The sequence below is a fragment of the Callospermophilus lateralis genome, unplaced genomic scaffold (assembly GCF_048772815.1).
Source record: "Callospermophilus lateralis isolate mCalLat2 unplaced genomic scaffold, mCalLat2.hap1 Scaffold_148, whole genome shotgun sequence".
In the NCBI taxonomy this organism is placed as follows: domain Eukaryota; kingdom Metazoa; phylum Chordata; class Mammalia; order Rodentia; family Sciuridae; genus Callospermophilus; species Callospermophilus lateralis.
In genome coordinates this window covers 1,370,560-1,392,383 of record NW_027512614.1, presented here as the reverse complement: position 1 = coordinate 1,392,383, position 21,824 = coordinate 1,370,560, and the positions used below count along the sequence as shown (strand labels likewise).

The 21,824-nt window shown below is 34.4% G+C and overlaps 1 pseudogene; it reads left to right on the top strand.

The window, feature by feature from the left end:
* Window positions 1-10,750: 10,750 nt before the first annotated feature.
* LOC143640257 (lipase member I-like) overlaps window positions 10,751-21,824 on the top strand; it is a 174,091-nt pseudogene continuing 163,017 nt past the window's right edge.

Genomic DNA, 21,824 nt, shown 5'->3' with positions numbered 1-21,824 from the left:
TTTGATATAAAAGAAATCTTATGAAAAAGCAAGTAAAGCAACATGGAGAAATACATGGGATCTGATACAGGGAGTGAATGAAAGTGAATCGTATGCATATCAATTTGTGAATTGTGGATGCAATGATACATCCTATGATGTATATATACTGAAGAAATTGGAATATAACAATTTTGAATAAAAATTTAATTCAAAATACACATGATGTCCCATATGAGTATACTTTCATTGATGGTAAACTGGGTCACTTACTGTAGAAATATTAGGGTTAGTACTCAATATTCACTGAAGTTCATTTTGAGTATTCTGAAATGAATATGTTATGTCAAGAAAATGAATATTTCTGAAAAATATCTCCTGAGAAGTTGATTATAAATCCACACAGATGGACATGAAAGAATCAAGGTAGTATAAGTATATGACACATATAGTTCATGAATGCAAATTCATACTATATATGTATGTATATATATATATATATATATATATATATATATATGTATATTTAGTACATTAAAATGTAATAGTATGTATGCCAATCGAAATTCATAAGGGTATATATATCCTTCACATATGTACCCAAAACATTCATTTTCCTGCAAATTGTTTCATGTCTAAACTTGTTGAAGTATAAAGCTCACTGCAGCTTAAATTTTCAGTTACCTCAGTGTATTGGTGGGCAGTGATCTCTTCATGAAATTTGTATTTACCAAAGTGAGAGTACTCTCAAAAATATACCTGTGTTGGCAGTAGGATTATATATAGGTATATAAAAATATACATTGTGACCCAGGCGACAGAGACAGGGAGTCAGGAAGTTACATATTTGTTGATTTTGAAAATTCTTGGAGAAGTAAAATGAGAAAAATGTGTCACAGGTTTTATAATATGTATCTCTGATGAAGCGAAAGGCAAGTCCAAGTATACACCCTGCCTCTTATCAAATGCCTCTACTTCTATTCCTTTAGGATTATTTTTATCGATGTTAGGATAAGTAGTCAGAGCCTAGAAGGTTCTGGGTTAGTGTCAGAGATTCAATATTTCAAATGGCAAAACGGAAAATGACTCTAATACATATGGGAACATGAGGCACATAAAAATCTTCCACTGTCATCCACCACAATGCCTGGACATTACTATCACCCCAAAGAAGACACAATGAGAGGAGAAGAGGAAAAAAATCTGTGAATACATATCTGGAATTGGAAATTCTGAGGCGCTCACAAACTTGGGTGTGGCAGAAGAGATCCCAAAAGTAGAGGACAGGGTAAACATTCCACAAACATGGAACTTTGCTGGCCTAATGACTTCTTGACTATCTGCCTCTGTCATTCATCCACTAGAAATATAGCTTTGTGTTTTAGCTTCCTTTTTAGTGAGATCATGAAAGCTTGGTCTGAGTCTATGTGAACAGGAGTACATGGGTTTATATTTCCAATAGGAACAGGAGGCAGCAGAGCTGAATCCTATCTATGCAGGAAACTGTGGCTGTTGGGGTATGAATGTCTCCCTGGGTGCATTGTGAAGCCTTTGGCTCAAAGCCCAGTTTTAATGGCATTTCTTACAGCTTCCCTGAAAATTGGTGTTTGTTTTTGAAATACAAAAAGGTCAACCAGGACACAGTGCTGGAGGGAGATCTGCCACGTGGGGTGAGTCAGGGTCTAAAGGCAAAAACACAAACTGGGCTGCTACCCCATATATCTTTCCCACTTGAGCGTAGCAACTTGGTTCTGAGCATCCCACCAAATCCTCTCCCCACAACAACGTGCCTTTATATTTTTGGGTCTACTGGCTGCACCTTGTCAGTCACATGTCATTTGGAAACCAATGACAGAACCACAGGGGCCCCGCAACAGATGTTGGATTACACACCTGCACTCCATTGCTCCAGGCCCAGTTCCCTGCTGGCTCCTACTCACTGGCCTCTCTGTTCTTCACCATGGTCATGAATTCCACTCAGTCAAAAATGGCACTTGCTGGTTCAGTCATGATGAGCAACAGGAGATCTAAAGGTTCTCCAGGGATTTCTGGTCATGGGATTCTCAAAAACTTCATGGTATTGGCCTAGCCATATTTCAAGTATGAAGAAGTGGACACTGTGGGTTTTGATTCATTCAGGAGCCATTGAGTGTTGAGGAATCTCCTTCCAGTAAAAGCTCTCGAGATGGCATGCAGGCAAGGTTCCCAAGTAGTGGCGAAAGGTCACAAGAATCCAGGCCCATTGAGGTCTAAAATATGAGGTTCCTGTGAGTTTTGGCTCTCAACTATAGCTGAGAAGGCTTTAACAGCAAAATCATGTGAAATCCTGGCTGAGATTCCCAGTGCTGTGGAGAAAGCCACCCTCGGCCTAGATCTCAGTTTCCAAAGGCTCCTCTAATGCCTGGCCTTCTAAAATCCCAACACAATTCATGGTAATAGTTCTCTGAGATCAGTTCCAGAACTCAGCCTCTAATGGCATCACACCAGAGTTCAAGCTGAGGTGGACCCAGTCATCTTTTCCAACCACCACACAAAAGACCACTATTCTAACAAAAACACTCCTACATGGCCCTCATCTTCTTCCATACAGACACTCATCATACCATTCTGGCTGGGGGTTTCTATAGGTTGAGCAGCCTTAGAAGGTGTGCAAAGAAAGCTCTCATGCCCATCATATGCCAAATTTCATGGTGGCCTGGACACCCTTCCTGAGAAACAGGATAGATAAAATGGGCCTGTAGTCAATACTGCTCTGCTTGTCAAATTAGAGGCCTCCTGCCTGCCAGGAGTAGATTCTTTATGTGTACTGGACTGATGAAAAAACCCAAACACCTGTGTGCTAGTTACTGTAGGGCTTGCAACAACTCATTTGACCCAGAGGATCCCTTTTCTGACTTCATAGGGGTCAGGAGCCTGACCACAGGAAGGCAAGAGACTTCATCCAATAGTACACTTGTTTTTCATCCTTTTAGATTGGGATGGACACATGGGATTTTTCTTGAGTTTCCTGGGGTGCTGAGAATGTAATTCACAGCCACACACAGGGCCAAGAGTCTGATTCATACACAGCTTTTACAAAGCACTTTACTTTAAAGGCACAGAGTAGGCCTCTTCATTTCCATTTGAAACTGTTTTCTTGAGGAGTCCCAAAGGAGTGCCCTAAGGCAAACACCGCCCTGAAATTCAGGGGAACAGAACAATAGGGAAGAAAGAAGCCTGGAGAAAACTTTTCTTTAATTGAACACTGTGGCACTGACAGCTCCTGATCATGCAACTTGGGTTACTATCTATCCAAGCAGGGATTCTCCAGAGAGATCCTTAGAAGTCATGCTAATTTTTGAGTTTTCTGAGATGCTTGGTATGCCCTTCAGCAATCCAGTCCATGGCCATGTCACAGAGCTTGAATGTGGTACACATCTTGGACACAAAACCTCGAACCCCTTCAGAGAGTGGGCAAAATTCATGAAAAATACAGGAACTTAGGATCTTGGTAGGTGTTGCCCATCTGCAAGGCAAGCAGCAGTCCATCCATAAATTGGCCATGAGGAGTCGTGCAAAGATTTCCACTAGACAGGACACATTTACGGCTGCATTCTTCTCTCTACTCTCTTTAACCACAAACCCAGTGGCATCCACTGACATAAAAAGGCTCACTAGTTAACAGTTCATTTCAAACCAACAACAACAAGAAAAAAGAAAAAAAAGTTTTTTCTTCATGTTCTCAGAACATGAGACAAAACGACAAATTGAAACACACACCCACTGAGACACACAAACCACCCCTGTATTTGGTCTGCATCTATCCACTCTGTCCTCTAACTGGTGGGTGAAAATATGTTCCTCAGCAGTGGCCTGTCCTGTCTCAGCTCTGGTCTCCTTGGCCATCTCTGTGTAGTTGTCAGGAGCCAGCAATGAGCCAACACTTCTTTCTCAGGAAAGGCCCCTGTTGAGACCATTCAAGGCATTTGGCTATCCACACATCACTAGGTACCAACAAAGAATGACTCTGGCCTTGGTACAGACAATCAAGTGAGCCCACTGGGAGTGGAACTGCCTCTGGATGCCTCGCCTCCTGGATGCCAAGTTCAGAGAGTTCCATCACCAAGGAAGTGAGGTGAGGTCACTTCCTTCAGGGAAGTGAATGAGGTCACTGCCTTGGCAACCACTTTGTCCTAACAGTTGTTTCCAAGGGTCCCATGAGATGGAGGCTGCCCCACCTTCCTGTGACATTTTCACAAGACATAAACGTCTATATACCCTAGGAGCCCGGGATCAGCAATCCACACAGACCTGATTGTGTCCATCTTCCCTGCATTGAGAAGACAGAGTCTGATTCAGCCTCATCCCTTCATCCTGACTGGGTTGTTGGCTATGGAAGATGACTTTAGACCTCACAGGTCCTACCTAGTTGCCTACATTTGCTCCAGGGATCATTTCTGCATCTACCTTTGAGCTTCTCAGCAGCTGTAGGATTCCCTACATACCTGTATGGCAAGATCAACTCAGGACCTGCTGTTATGTGAAAATAGATTGAGGGAACAGAGTATGGTTAAGGGACATATCATGTTCGATTTGGGTTAGGAGTCATTCTGCTGGATGAGTACAGGTAATGGGCAACTGGGATATTGATACGAATGTAAGGTGAAATGTAAGTATGAAAATAGAAAACTAGGTTAGATCTGAAGCACACAAGTTTGTTGGGCCCTTGATTTGGATACAGAGTTTTGAATTATGTTCTGCAGAGATGAATCCTCTAAATCCATAGACAATGGCTTAAGATCTTGTACCTGGGACTACTGAATGTAAAAGAGAACTTACAGTGAAATAGAGAGAGTAGGCAGGATTCCAGTGTAGGGTAAGGAAGAAGAGTGAGTTTAGGATTTGGACCAAAGGCCCTTTTTGCAATCCAATGAATTTCTATTAAAGTGTAAATGGGAATGTCAGCACATGAACTTTGTGTCATAATGTATAAGAAAAGCTGCTTCCTTACCCCAAACCAGACATCATTGTATAACCTTGTGTGTATCAGCATATACAAGTTTAGAGGAGGACTTTTGCATCTTTTCTTTTTTACTTCCCATGTGCAACATGGCTTATTTTTCATAAGCAAATTTCTATGCTTGTTAATCCTCTCACACATCTCAGAATTTACTAGCAGGGATCCATGACAATCTAGAAACCAACGCATCAAATATGGTTGTTAAAGACTTTTTGGGAACACCCAAATTTATTGTAGTAATTTCTACATTGAAAAACTATTGTTACCTTTAAACAAAACTATTCATTGCAATAAATTTGAAATAGTTCTTTAATATCGCAGAACAGAAAATTGGTGGCATTATTCATTGAATGCCAATATTTTCAAATAACACCCTAGTGGTATTTGACAAAATGGATAGATAATTAAAATAAAGTGTGAAATGAGTCCCAGAAACAACTAATTATAGTAAAATTTATTATTAGCTTATTTCAAATACTAGTGCACCCTTTCGCTTTTTTTCCCCAAAAGTTAATTTGTTTAACCTTTTGGTATGATATTTTACTTCATTTATATAACATGATAAATAGTATGTTTTTTTTTCATATGCACTCTCTGATGCATCCTGAATATATTTGCATACCCCAACACCTTAGCGGATTTCTATATACATTATTCACTAGAGAAACAGTAGTTACTTCTGAAATCGATATTGTCCTTTTTCAAATGAGGTCTTGCAGGTTTTTTTTTAATATCTGAAATAATTAGGATGAACTTACTTCTAATTAGCATATAGTAAATTTCTGATAAATATTTGTGAAAAGGATGAAGAAATAATACGAGAATATATATAATCTGTACAATATGATATGTGGTATTTCATGTTTTCAGCTACAACTTATTGAATATTATAACAATCTTACTATGTGGGTAAGATGTGGGTATGATGAACCAATAATAAATAAAAATTGCATGCTGCATTGTTAGTAATTCACCAAACAATTTTTTTCGAAAACATACACTCTGATGTGTGGTTTTTATCCATTATTATATTATGAATGAATGAAGTTAAGTAAATGAATAATTGGAACTACATACTTGCTTAGGGTGCCTATAATTCATTGTTAAAAAAACTTTATCTATATAAAATTTTAATACTGTATCTCACATTGTGATTTCATGGAATTTTGATAAAATGTGCATTAATAATGCTGAAGTGTTTTATTGAATCTTATATCAGTTTATGAAATAAACATGCTATATGTGACTTCCTCAATTCTAAGTGTCTTATGTTTTAAGAAACTGTATGGACAATTCATATTAAAGTTAACATACTAATATCAATAGCAGAAGCACCACAGGAAAAAAGAAAACAAAGAATTGGGAGATCCCACCATTATAGAAGTAATTTTCTCAGCATCTTTTCAATGTACCATTATTGATACCAAAATTAATGAGCAACCTCTTCTCGTGCTGAGTGTGCATGATGCTATTATATAAAATGAAAACAATTGCAAATGTTTCAGATATGCATTTTACAACAGTATCTCACTGTGTTTGACCACAGCAAATACCTTCTCAGTGTTCAAATGGGTAAACATTTTTAAAAAAATTCATGTAAAATTTATGTTAAACAATAACAACTATTTTTTCATAAGGAAACTGTCAATTTTTAGAGAGAGAAAGAGAGGGAGAGAGAGAGAGAGAGAGAGAGAGAGAGAGAGAGAGAGAGAGAGAAAGAGAGAGAGAATTTTTTAATATTTATTTTTTAGTTTTCGGTGGACACAACATCTTTGTTTGTATGTGGTGCTGAGGATCGAACCCAGGCCACACTCATGCCAGGTGAGTGAACAACCACTTGAGCCATATCCCCAGAATCCTGTCAATGCTTTTTTGAAAAAACATGACAATAAACTGTGCCCTATGACATAAAGAAAAGCAATATTTCTTCATTTTATTCCTTGAATATGCCAAGCATTCTTTGGCAAAATGCCACATATATATTTTTTTAATTTCACAGTTGTGAAGTACATGTGATTTTCTCTAAATTGCTACTTATTTAATATAAATTTGTTGAGAAATTATTTCTGCATGTGCTGATTAGTGAAATATAGTGAGGAATGGAAGTCATTTAAAACTCTATGAATTGCAATCTCAGAATGGTAGGAGGAAGCTGTATATAATCATCAGAAACATATTGAGTAATATTAATTTATTCCAGATATTTATTTCCCTTAGTATCCACTTTTCACATAAACTAGTGCTTTTAAATTGAGCTATTAAATATCATAGGAAAAGCCATCAGAACAATCAGAATAAGAAATTTTAAAGAGAATCAATCAAATCTAAACATCTGGTTGAAACAACTAGCCAATTGTTGAATCTTAGCTTTTGACTTTACTAAATTTCCTCCTATTTTTTTGATGATGACTAAGAGAAAGGTACTACTATTAAGAGCATGAACAGAACAATTTATGGCAATTTGTTTTTCTGAAACATATAAAATTGACTTGCTAACTCAGAATACAATCTATTGAGTATATTTTTATGGTAAAAAATGTATAACTACACAACATGAAGATTGTCCTTTTGAAAAAAAAAAGAATGTGATGGTGAAAACCAATTTGGGAAGGTAGTATTGAATATTTTATAACAAAGAAAAAGCAGGGATATTTAAAATAGTTTTGATTTTTAGACTCATGTAAAAAAATAAAAGGTAGTGTCCAGTCTTGATGTGGTGGTACACACCTGTAATCTCAAAAATCATAGTGTCTGAGGCAGAAGGATCAAAACTTCAAGGCCAGCCTTGGTAACTGAGACCAGGTCTCAAAATAAAATAATGAAGAATTGTGAATATATGTGAGTAATAAATCACCCCTGCGTTCAATCCACAGGACTATATAAAAGAGTAGTTTCCAAAATTTTCACCCAAATCAGTAGCCTCCACTCTATCTGCAACTACGTAAAGTTCTAAAAGGCAACTAAATTTAGCAATACCTACTACTAGTTGTCTGATATTGATCATAATTTTGAAATATATACATAGAAGACCCTTCACAAAGTATTAAGGATTCCCATTATTTTCTCCAATTGCAATGAGAGAGGGAGGAAAAACAATTTAGCTTATGGGGCCATTTCTTTCTCTTAAGGTCAAAGAGTCAAATATTAAAAGGCTTTAGTGTTTAATTGGTTATTATTTATGTAATCATAATGATATGTGTTCTGTGATTTCCTGCTTAATCTACATTGGACACTTTATTTTTTCTGAGTATCAGCATCTGTACATACCACTACACCCCACTCTATTATTTAATTGTTACAAGTCCCTGTGTTCATGCTTCATCAGTTAGTTATTCTCTTTTAAAAATAATTATGTTTTGCATTCTTTGTCTACATAAAATTTATCAAGTTTAAAAACCAGTAGGAATTTTCACAGATTTGACTTTAAAATAGTTTTCATCGCAAAACACACACCAGAAGTAAGAATGATTTCTTTGTCTAATTTATTAGCCTTTCTGACATCCAATATCAGGACATGAATGCTGCTCATGGAGGGATGTTCTTCCCATCAAGAACAATCAATACTACTTTCTTCTATCCCATCAAATGTTAAAAAAATTGCACATTTTACTGTATTTCTTATGCAGAATTTGACTTTCCATTATTTGTGTTTATTGGGATTTTACTTTCTTTTTCCTCAATTTGCTTTTTCTGTATTTTCTAATATTCATTTTTGTGTGAGTGTGGTGAGGAAAATAGATCACTAGAATCTTCTAACTTTTGCTACATTCAGTCACTTGACTACTCACTAGCTAATATTTCTATTAAACCATCATTTTGAAGGTAGGACTGAGGTATGCTAACAAAACCATTTTCAAAGTCTACTGAAGAATCAGCATAACTTTCTTCAGCTCTGTAGTTACAGCCACTGTTTCGTCCACAAATTCAGCTCCCTTTGTTTTATATTTCTTCTATATTGAGTAACTCTCTTTGAAATGAGGTACAGAAAATAGCTTTTTAGAATTTTATCATTTATGAAAATCTATTTTTATTTATCATTAAAGGAAAGTCTGCTTCAGTTTAGAATACCAGATTGAATACTAGTTTTCCTTTAAATCATGAGGTTATTCTGTATTTATCACCTATAATCCATCATTAGTGATAAATACTTGGGTTCTATTCTTGCTTTCTTGAAGCTGACCATGGTTTTTCTTTTCAGGATATTCTCTCTTTTTTTTTTTTTTTTAAGCGTAGCTACTTGAGAAATTCTGGAGATATATTTAGCATGTTTAAATTTTATTTTCTTGAATATAGCATTCAATCAAAGTGGAATATTTTCAGACCTGATTTTCTTTCCAGTATATACTTATAGGAAACTGGGCAAAATATGGAAAATACTATGTTTATTTTTCAGACACCAAAAAGTGGCATAGCAGGGGAGTAAAACCATAGCAACAAGTGCAGACTGGTGAAGTGAACTATAACTATATTTTTAAAAATTGTTCTTAATAAGTGCAGTTTGATAAAATGCTGTTAAAACTTTTGGGTAAAGGGGAAGTAAAAATAATCAAAGTATACCAGTGTAAAGAAAAACTTGAAGTCCGGCACCTGAAAGCAGTTTGTGTGGGAAACTTTATGTCACTTTGCTGAATTCATTTATTAGCTCTAATAGTTTCTTTGTAGACCCTTTTGGGTCTTCTAGGTATAGAATCATGTCATCTGCAAATAGTGATAATTTGAGTTCTTCTTTTCCTATTTTTATGCCTTTAATTTCTTTCGTCTGTCTAATTGCTCTGGCCAGTGATTCGAGAACTATGTTGAACAGAAGTGGTGAGAGAGGGCATCCCTGTCTTGTTCCAGATTTTAGAGGGAATGCCTTCAGTTTTTCTCCATTCAGAATGATGCTAGCCTGAGGCTTAGCATAGATTGCTTTTACAATATTGAGGTATGTTCCTGTTATGAAGGGCTGTTTCTAAGTTTATAATAAGTATCTTTTGCTTCCCCTTGATCCTGGAGCTTTCCTGTTTGGGTCAACCCCAGTGGCAGATTGGAGAAATAGCAGGATCCAAAATTAGAACTCAACGTTGCATTTAGATGTTAGGAAACTTCAGAGATCTCCAAATTGTTGGATTTCGTTTTTGCTTAAATGCCATAAGCTGAGCATAAGATGAGATGTAAAGAGGGACTCGACTTTTCTTTTAGTCCTACAATGCATAAGCTGCCCTGGAATCTGGCGACGTTAATTAAAGTCATCGAAGTTGTCTTTTATGTTTCCTTATATGCTAAAGGTCCTCACTTCCCCACCATTATGTATATCACCAGTGCTCTCATGTCCCTCTAATACCTCCCTAGCTGTTACTGTGTTCTCTTAGTATTATATACTAGTTAAATTTGCTGGATCTTAATCTTTGGCATTTTATTTTTTTTTTGTACCAGAGATTGAACCCAGCTTAACCACTGAGCATATTACCATAGATAAAGATAAAAATATAGATAGATATATTTTTTAATTTATAGAGAGGGTCTCATTAAGTTTCTTAGGACCTCACTAAATTGCTGAGGCTGAATCTTTGGCATCATAATTCTTAATGTCAGACTCAATTATTTTATTGTTATGCTAACCATTTTGCTGATTTCTTCCAAGTGTTAACTGTGTTAATTTCTTGTGCCTTAAGCCAAAGAATTTCAATCTTTCTTGGCAACAGGGTTTTATAATTGTAGTCCTGAATTTTCTGAGCTTGCTACCTTTTTTTCATTCTAGTGACTCCCTGGGTATTAGAATGCATATTGATAATGGACTTAGAATTTCAACTTTCACCAGTGCCCCAAAGATCTACAGATCTAAAGAATCCTGGGACTCATAGCTTTATGTTGCAAGCCACCCTGACTCAAGTCATACCAGCTGAGGCAGTGTGCTCTTTAGGTTTTACCAGTTAGCATCAGCTGCTCACAGGCATGATAACCCCAAATGAGAATAAATCCTCACCCTGACCAGAAGGGTCATATATGATGTGAATTCTTGTCTTCTGATGATCCTTCTTACATGTTATGCTCCAGCCACCTGGCTTCCTTAAATACTCCAAGTCTACTCACACACATATCACCATGGCTTACTGCTCACATCCTCCATATCTTTACTCACTTTCAGCCTCCTCAGCGGGAAGCACAAACTACTGAAAAGTTCAGCTACCACCTTAGCTAGGTGTGCTCTGCGCCCTGTTCCACTTGCTCCACAGCACTTATCTTGAATATTATATTTTTATTTGTCTCATACTTTCCTTCCACTAGAAAGTATATTCCACTACAAGGATTTTTGCTCTATTTTTTTTAAAGACTTATTTATGCACTAATAGCATAAAGTACTATGACTGGCCCATAGTAAACTGGTGACTGGTAAATATATAAAATCAATAAAATATAATCTCACAAAGAATTAATTTGAAAAACTATCATGATAGAAACTCATATCTGAAAAATAGCTTTTATTTTATTTTCAATTTAAAAATTAGAGTACTTTTCAATAGATTTTGTAAGCAATTTTGTTTTAAGTGATTGTTGCCTACATGATTATATACACTTTGTGATTCTTGGGTACTTTTCTTCTTAGGTTTAGGTATCCAAGAGCCATTGGGACATATAGATTTTTATCCAAATGGAGGAAAAAAACAACCTGGATGTCCTAAGTCAATTTTTTCAGGTATATGAAATAGTATTTGCAAATGAACTATGCATGATTGGATATGGTGAAAGAAAATAATTTATTTTTTCTTTTTTAATCTTTGGGCAATAGTTTGATTTAATCTTTTTCCCCAAGATTCAGCATAGTTATTGATCATAAATACTTTAATTTGACCCTGAGTCATTCATAAAGATTGCCAGTAGTCATATCATTTGGTTATGAATGAGACCTATTATGTAATGTTTCCAGTGATTTTATTTCATCATTTTAAATGTTAGGAAAACTTTTAAGTTATTGAGAAAGCACCATGTAGCTAAAGTATCATGTAACACACATTTGATCTCAAAATTCAATATTCACCATCACCATTTTATTGTACAAACAAATATTCTCAATTCTTGATTGTCTTATATAGAGAGATAGATGAACAGCTGCTACAGGTGTGGAATTTGGCTCATCTTAGAGCCATGGTGATAAATATTCTTAGGTTCACAGCAATAATGAGTAAGACATAACACAGAGCCAAAAGCTGCTGAAGATAGACGAGTTTGGTCAAAGGGAGAGGATGCTAGACCTTGGGATAGGAAAGAGAGATCATAAAGTTTCAAGGTCATCTGCTTCCATAGGTATTTCTAATGCTGGATGAAAATCTTAGAGGTAGAGAATTAGAAGGGAGAGATATATACTAGTTATTAAATATGCTAGCTTTTTGTTTTTACAACCTGCTTCTATTGAAATTAAACATCCTTGCTGTATTAGTAATTACTTTATGAAAAATATTATTAATTTTCCTGCAAAAGATATGCTAAAGTTAAGTTTTTAATGGTACTGTTTGTTAAGGGGCTTGAGATATAACTAAATTGTAGTCAACAATTTCATATTTATGAGGTGCACAGAATTTAGTAGAACTTAATCTTCAGTTTTTCTTTAATTAATCTCAGTTTAATACATCTATAGTTCTTTTGCTTTTTTCCCCTAAAGGATTGGAATATATTAAGTGTGACCACCAGTGAGCAATTCACTTGTTCATGGCAACTTTGGAAACAAACTGCATTTTTGTTTCATTTCCTTGTTCTTCATACAGAGATTACAAGGCTAGCTTATGTGTGGACTGTGGCAGCTGTAAGGAAAACTCATGTCCTAGGCTAGGTAAGAGGAATTGGTATAGTTACTGTAATTCCTTTTGAAAATGAATACCCTAATTATTAGTATTTTCTGCTGAATTTAAATCATAAAATCAATTATTTGTGTTATATGTTAATTTGCTAACATTTTATGGAAAATTCACCTGTGGAGATGTGGTACTGTCAGAATAAATATTTTATTTACTACTAAATTTTAAAAGATAATTAATGAGAGAAATGGATCAACTGCCTTCATGTACTTAATATAGAGGGCAGATTTCAATGCTCTCATTATGACCCATGTTCTTGATAGCCAAATGGATCTAACTATTTATCATCAAATTATATTTATATTTAAATAAAGAAACTTGCCCATTCTTTGCAGCCCTGAGAATTTGTTTTTAATGTGAAGTTTCAGGAGCAAGTGAAGAGGTGTGAACTACAGATAGATTTCCATTTGGTATCAGCAAGTAGTCATGAATCCTACATGGTTCAGACCTTCAAAATCAATAAAGCTTGGTAAGAGCATTTAGGCATTGCAGCTTCTGAAAATTAAAGTCTTCCAGTGGAAAATTATAAGGCAAAAAGAATGCATGTGAAAATAGAATGTTAGAATTTCAGGGACTGTTCAGTGTTTTCCAAAGAAAATACTAGAGCCTAGCATATAAACGTCCAGTCAGTATCAAGGAAAAATATTCCAGAAATGTTTCTAAAACCAAAGGAGCTCTAAGAGTAAGTAGTGATTACAAAGGCTGAATCCAATCATATGCAACCAGTTTTCTTTAGCAGAACTAAGATATATGGAAAATCTCTAGGCAGGTATGCATTACACAAAATTGTTATTATCCTAGTTCACGTCTGCCCACATGACATCATGTGGGTTCATTTTCTGCAGAGCTCTTTTTGGATTGTTTTTTTGGTCTTATTGTTTTTTCATATTTGACCCAGATTGGTTAAGAGCGTAAGTGGGGGCTGGGGTTGTGGCTCAGCGGTAGAGCGCTCATCTAGCACATTCGAGGCCCTGGGTTCAATCCTCAGCACCACATAAAGATAAATAAAAAAAGATATTGTGTCCAACCAAAAAATAAATGTTAAAAATAGAGAGCATAAGTAGGAACTAAAGTTAAATGTGTGAAATCTCCACTAAGCATTCTTTCTACTTCATTCAAATCTCCATGTTAGAGGTAGGAGTTGAGGAACAAAGAAGCATTTGAAATATGTATGTGCATATATATTTAATAAATATTTAAATTTTATAAATATGGAAATCTGTTATATATAATACAATTCTATATGCATATGTGTACATTTATTAAATATGTTATCTACTATGTGACTGTGTATAGATGCCCTTGATGCTATTAACATATTTATATTGTATATCATATATATACATGCATATCATATGTGTATGTATGTATGCATGTGTATATAGGAAAACTGAGGGCTATACCCAAAGAACTAAATTATATGTTCATTTACTACATTGTATTCTGCAGAACTTACTAAATAGTTACAAGTACAATTATGAATTCATTATATAGTAGTAAAACCTATTATAAATAGACTATAAGTCTTGTGACATGTTAAATTCTGATTAGACTGTTAGAGAGTGGATTTATTGATGAATCCTGAATTTGAGTTATTATTGTAGTTGAAATAAGTAGAATACTATACTTTTTTTTTTAGTTGTCAGTGGACCTTTTTATTTATTTATTTATATGCAATGCTGAAGATCAAACCCAGGGCCTCACACATGCAAGGCAAGTACTGTACCACTGAGACCAGCTCCAGTTACCAATACCACATCATTTGAAAAATGTTTTTTAAATTATTAAAATCTATGGCTGTGATTATTGCAATGATTATGCTTATTAATTCTTTAGTTATATTTTAGTGATTTGAAATATGCATGTTATTTGATAGAAGTTCAATATCCAATGTTCTGTTTCTTAAATCTTAGGTTATGAAGCTGAGCTATGGAAAATTGGCTTAAAAGGAAGAGTGGAAGGATGGCCTCATAGGACCATTGTGTATTTGGATACTAGTAGTACAAGTCCATTTTGTAGTAAGTTGTTAACATTTTTAATAAATGAAAAAATATTATTTTTTTGTATTCCTTTAAAAAAATTTTTTTTGCACCAAGGATTGAACTCAGGGGCATTAACCACTAAGCCACATCCCCAGTCCTTTTTTATGTTTTATTTTGAGACAGGGTCTTCCTGAGTTGCTGAGGGCCTCACTAAATTGCAGGGGCTGGCTTTGAATTCAAGATCCTCCTGCCTCAGCCTCCCAAGCTGCTGGGATTATAGGCATGTGCCACCGTGGCTGCTGTAGTCCTTTTTATTTTATTGAAAATATGCTTTGCACTCTCCCAAATTCCATCACTTTAAAAAATTTGTTACAGATAGTTGAACAAATTTGACTAAGGACTTTATTTTTTTAGATAAGTTGATCAGATGTTTGTATAATATTTTCCCAAAGAAATGATCCTAGCCTCCTTCAAAATAACATTATTTGTTTTCCAGAAATCATTTCAGCATATAAATCTTAGGAAGCCTAAGACTTTTGTATATATTATTTATACCAAATTAAGACTTAAAGTGTATACATCTGAAAATGGCAAATAAGTAATAATCTCCCTAATATATTTAGAGTTAAATGAGAGAAAATGTGTAGAACAGGAGAGAATGTTATGCCAGTTGTATTACATAATTAACTTAAACAGGACCCATGTAAGATAGCACAATTATTTTCTTTAGAGATAAAAAGCTGAAAGTGATTTATAAAGAAATCACTTTATATGGATATTATGAGGTTAGTTTCTAGTTAGTGGCATTGACTTTGGTGTCTGAGGAATTTAGGAGGGCCAGTTACTGTTAAGGTTTTGAAGTTGTACTCACTGTCAGTTCAAGACATTATAATTCTTTAAACCTTAATTGTATGTCCTGTTATACTGAATTGAGTCTGTCCACTAATGAATTAAAATTTTTATTTATTAATTTTAGATTTGCAAATAGAAGAACTAATACAGAGCTACACACCTTTTATCCAATTTCCCTCCATGGTAACATTTTATAATACTATAGGTAATATAATTTCATTAGCAGTATATGGATGTTTGTATAGTCCATCTTCTTTATTCAGATCTTTTCCTAAATTGTGTATATATGTGCGTGTGTGTGTGTGTGTGTGTGTGTGTATGTATAATATGTATACAGATTAGTCACATGTATATGGTATGTCTCTACCACTACAGTTAAGATACTTAGCAGTTCATCACCCCAAGGATTCCTTATGTTGTGCTTTTATAACCATATATGCTATTTCCCAGCTGTCTCTGACTTCTGACATCCATTAAAATATATTTCTAAAGTTTTGTCATTTCAAAAATGTTATATAAAAGGAATTATTTAGTATGTGATTTTGTTGTTGACTCTTCTTCATGCAACATAACCTGAAAGGTCATTCATGTAACATGTAAGAATAATTCGTTCCTTTTCTTCTGTGAGTAGTATTCCAGAGTATGTACGCACTATAGTTTGACCGTTGAGCTGTTAAAAGAGCATAGTGGATGAATTTAGTTTTTGGCTATTACAAATAATGCTATTAAGAATTTTGTGTACAAAGTTTTGTGTGAATATGTTTTCATTTTTGTCACAAGGCTCAGGAGTGTAATTGTTGTATCATAAACTAATTGCTTGCTTAAGTTTATAAGAAACTGACAATTGTTTTCCAAAATGGCTATATCATTTTGTATTCCCCTGAGCAAACTATGTGTGATCTCTTTTCTCTGATTCCCACTTGGCTTTGTCATTATTTTTGAAATCTTACCGATTCTGATGAGCATATACTGACACCACATTTGACTTTAACTTGCGTTGCCTGACATGTGATTATATTGAATATCTCTTTATAAGTCCTTTTTAGGTGAAGAGTGTGTTCACTCTTTTTTGGCATTTTCCAATTGGATTATTTTTTTAACTATTGAGTTTGAGATTTCTTTACATATTGTAGAAATTATTACTTATTAGTTATTTGGTCTGAAAATATTTTCTCAGGTTCTGCAACTCGTCTTCACAGTTTTTTACTGTTACATGTTAGTTATACATGACATTAAGATTCATTTTTACATAATTAAAAAAACATGGAATGTAAGTTACTAAAATTCTGTCTCCAGTATTTCCCCTTCCTCTTGCAGTTCCTTTCCTCTACTCTATTGACTTTTCTGCTGTTTATTTTCTAGGTTTCTTTTTGTTGTTGTTGTTAGTGTTTTGTGGAGATACCTGATGGTGAAATTAACGGTGTTATATTCATATATAGGCATAGAAAAGTTAGGTTAGATTCATTCCTTTATTCTTCCTTTATCCTGTCTCTTCTTCCTCCCCCTTAGTCTCCTCCACCTAGCTTACCCATCTTTCTTTTATTTGATGGGATCCCCCCACTGTTTCCCACTCTCTCTTCCTTTCTTTCTCTCATTTTTTCCTCCTTACTTTGGGCTTGATTTCACATATGAGGGAAAACATTGGGCCTTTCACTTTCTGAGTGTAGCTTATTTCTTTTAGCATCATAGTCTCCGGTTCCATCCATTTACCAGCAAATGCTGTAATTTTATTCATTTTTATGGCTGAGTAAAACTCCATCGTGTATGTGTACCACATTTTCTTTATCTACTCATCTGTTGAAGCTGAAATATGGTTGGTTTCATATTTCAGCTGTTGTGAATTGTCCTTCTGTAAACATTGATGTGGCTGAGTCACCATAGTATGCTGATTTTAGTTCTTTTGAATATGTGCTGAGGAGTGGTATAGCTGGATCATATGGTTATTCCATTCCTAGATTTTGAGAAATCTCCATACTGCTTTCCATACTTGTTGCACTAGTTTGCAGTCCCATCAACAATGCATGAGTGTACTTTTTCTCTCATATCCTCACCAACACTTACTGTTATTTGTATTCTTGATAATTGCTATTTTGACTAGAGTGAGATGAAGTCTCACCATAGTTTTGATTTGTATTTCCTTGATTACTAGCAATGTTGAACATTTAAAAATAGATTTTTTGGCCAATAGTATTATTTCTTTTGTGAGGTGTGTGTTCAGTTCATCTGCCTACTTATAAATTAGGTTATTTGTTTTTGGTGTCAAGTTTTTGAGTTCTTTATATATATTCTTAATATTAATACCCTACCAGAGGTGTGGGTGACAAAGATCTTTATTGTGTAGGCATTCTTATTACTTTCCTTTGCTGTATAGAAGCTTTTTAATTCAATGTGATCTTACTTATTGGTTTTTAAGTTTATTTCTTGCATTTTAAGGGGCTTGCTAAGCAGGTAGTTCCTATGCCAACATGTTACAGTGTTGGGTCTACATTTTCTTTGAACAGTTGGAGAGTTAAAGACCTAATTCTGAGGTCTTTGATCCACTTTTAATTGACTTATATGCAGGGTGAGAGATAGAGGCCAAGTTTCATTCTTCTACATATAGGATTCTAGTTTTCCTAGCTCCATTTGTTAAAAAGGCTAACTTTTCTCCAGTGTATATTTTTAGCAACTTTCTTTTGTTTAAGATAACTGTATCTACATGGATTTGTCTCTGTGTCCATTCTGTTCCATTCATTTTCATGTCTGTCTGGGTTGTCAGCACCATGCTGTTTTGTTACTATAGCTCTCTAGTGTATTTCAAAGTCTGGTATTGTGATGTCTACAGCATCATATTTTTTTTTCAGGATTTCTTTGGCTGTTCTACATCTCTTATTTTTCCAAATGGATTTTAGAATTGCTTTTTCTAATTCTGTAAGAATATCATTGGCACTTCAATGGAGATTGCATTGAATCTTTATATAATGCTTTTGGTAGTATGGCGATTTTAATAATATTGATTCTGCAGATCCAAGAACAAGATGTAAAGTTCTTTTGGATATGTACTGAGGAGTGGTATAGCTGGATCATATGGTAATTTCATGATATTTACATCTCTTGCATTAGAAATTTTCATATTCTAAAGTCTTCTTCAGTTTTTTTCTTCAGTTTTCTATAGTTTTCACTGTAGAGATCCTTTACATCTTTTGTTAGATTCATTTCCATGTATTTTATTTTATTTTCTGAGGTTAATGTGGATGGGATAGTTTTTCCAATTTCTTTTTCAGTGGGTTATTATTAGGTTTATTATGTGTGTTGATCTTTTATCCTGCTGCTTTACTAAAACTTTTTATTAGCTCTAGAAGTCTTCTGGCTGTAATTTGTCTTTTCATCCTTTTCACAGTCACTTGCTGAGCAAAATGTTTACTCTGATAAGGAATGAATTCTATATGGATGCTTGATATAAATTTATGTTCTTCTTTTGCTGTTTGGAATGTATATAGTGCTGTTATGTTTTCCTGAATATATTATATATCATATTTACTTCTTTTATTTTTGCTTTATATGTAAAAATTTATCTTACCCCCATGGACTATTTTATTAGATTATATTCACAGCAATAATTTACCTCACAGATTCTTTGAATCTTGTCTTTTTATCTATCCTTAATACTTTATTCTGTGGTATTTTGCTTCCATTTATTTAATACTCAATATTAATTATAAATATCATTATTGCATTAACTATTCAATTTTTTTTCCCAATTTTTTTTATGTTTGTGTCTGGAGTTCTCCTGATCCTGCATTTCTTCCTTTCAGTGTTAACTTTTTCCTGACATATACCCTATCAGTGACTTTTCGCTAGTTGTCTCTACCAGTTTTCCTTTTTTTTCCCTTGAAAATATTCTTATTTTTTTCTCACTTAGAAATGAAAACATAGTTTGAGATAAGTTCTACATCAACATTTTTGTTCAGCTTATTGAAAATATTAATTCTCTTATGTTCATTCAAGCTGCTGCTTTTTTTTTGGTTTTATGAACCTAATTATTTCCTGAAGATAATCTATCACTTTTCTCTTATTGTATTTATTAATTTATTTTGTTTTGGTGTTATTTTTCAATATTGATGCTCCCTTCAAGTCTGGATTAATTGTTAATGAAAAAATCTGTGCTCTTTTAAATCAGAAATTCATGTGTTTCATATATATAGAAAATGCTCAGCACCCAGCTATTTTTCAAAATTCTCTCTCAGAGCACATTGGACTCCTTTTTTATAGAACTATATCATTACAATACTAGAGGACTCTTATGTAAATTGTTTGGGGTTCTTCATTAAATGACTTGTATTAATTTAAATTTCATGTTATCATTATTTTATTAACCTTAATACCTGCTGGGTTTGTACCTCAGTGGTACAATGCCTGTCTTGCCTTGGGTTCAATCCTTAGAACCTCAAAAAGATGTAAAGAAATGATTTAAAAAAAAGATTCATACAGGCACAGAACCAGGAGGTGTAATTTCCCCTTTGATCACTTCAATGATGAGGCAGGAAATTGAGGTCCCTGGATCTCTATAGGGACCTGCATTTCAGCTCTGTCACTTAGTACCAGGTCTCTTTTTCCTTTGTGGAGGTTGACACTTCACCCTCACTTTCCTTCATTCACCCAGTTATCAGGTCCCAGGGCTTCAACCCTTATGGCCTTGAATGTTTTTTTCTTCATTTGTACTTCCTCCTTTTGGGCTTGATTTTGTATTAAAATATATATTGCTCACCTACCACTTCTACATACTTATAGTAGGATGGTGGCTTATTCTGTAACATTTTAATATACGATGCTACCAGAAATTACCTGAGCCAATTTATGGGTGAGGTGGGTGAAAATCCTCTGCCTGAAGCTGGACATAAACTTCAGAATAAGAAGTGTTCCTTTACATCTCTTGCATTAGAAATTTACAGGATGCAGTCATAAATGCGTTACTTTATTTGAGGTAATACTAAGCACAATGAATGATGTTACTTCTGGCTATTTAGTCGAAACAATTACCAGGAGCATTTATAACTTTTGTCTATCTCACAGGAAAATTTACAGATTTCACTTTATGTTTGAATATGTATATTGTCTTCTAGGGAAGACTCAAGATAACTGGCAGAGTCAGGGCTTCCTGTGTAATCCTGAAACTGTTCAGAATATAGGGGTGATTTCAGTAGTTTTGCCTCTGGAAGGTATACCATACTAAATTTTCATGAGGGCATTTTGAATAGGACCTACTGTGAACTTGCCCTACTACAGTTATTTAATTTAATAGAGTCATTTAATTTAATCTTTCAGCAGCCCCAAAAATTGGGGGTGATGGTAGTCAAGCAGATATAGCTTGGACTATTAATCAGATAATTAAGAAACCTTATCATATTTCCTTAGAAATCTTATTGAAAAGTACAAATTGTTTAATTGGCCTAAATTTTGAATGTTGTTTATTTTTTGATTTGCAGATTAATTAGAATTTATTAGGTATTTGGCCAAATCCTAACCACAACCATAACTAGGTTCTTATTCTTTGTTTTTAAGACTAGTCAAAAGTTGACAAACAAGTCAGGTGCAGTGGTACACACCTGAAATCTGAGCAGCTCAATAGCTAAGACAGGAGGATTTTGAGTTCAAAGCCAGAGTCAGCAATGACAAGGCTCTAAGGAATTCATTGAGAGACTCTGGCTCTAAACAAAATACAAAATAGGACTAGGGATGTGACTCAGTGGTTGAGTGCCTCTGAGTTCAATTCCTGGTATTCCCTCCCTCAAAGAAAGAAAAAGCTGAGAAACAAGCAAAATATATTACTTAAGGACAAAAAGAGAGCTTCTAATGAATATCATTTAACATATATAATATAGGACTAAATTAAATAATATATATCTCTGTGTATTTTTATATGTACCAAAATTAAAGTTTAAAAATAGTGTGAATGGCCTTTTATATTTTTATTTTGTAGCTTATTATTTTGTTCTCAGTATAGTTGCTGTGGGTGAAGCTATGAGTGATGGCTACATTTCATTTAGATTATTAAACCAACTTGGAACCATTGAAAATCCAAGGCTCTATGAGTAAGTACCATTTCATGTTTTCTTCTTTCATACATTAAATGTTTGCTATCTTGAGTATCCAGTTTAGAAGATAGTCCAAACAGAGTAAATTTCTATCCAAAGAGTATTA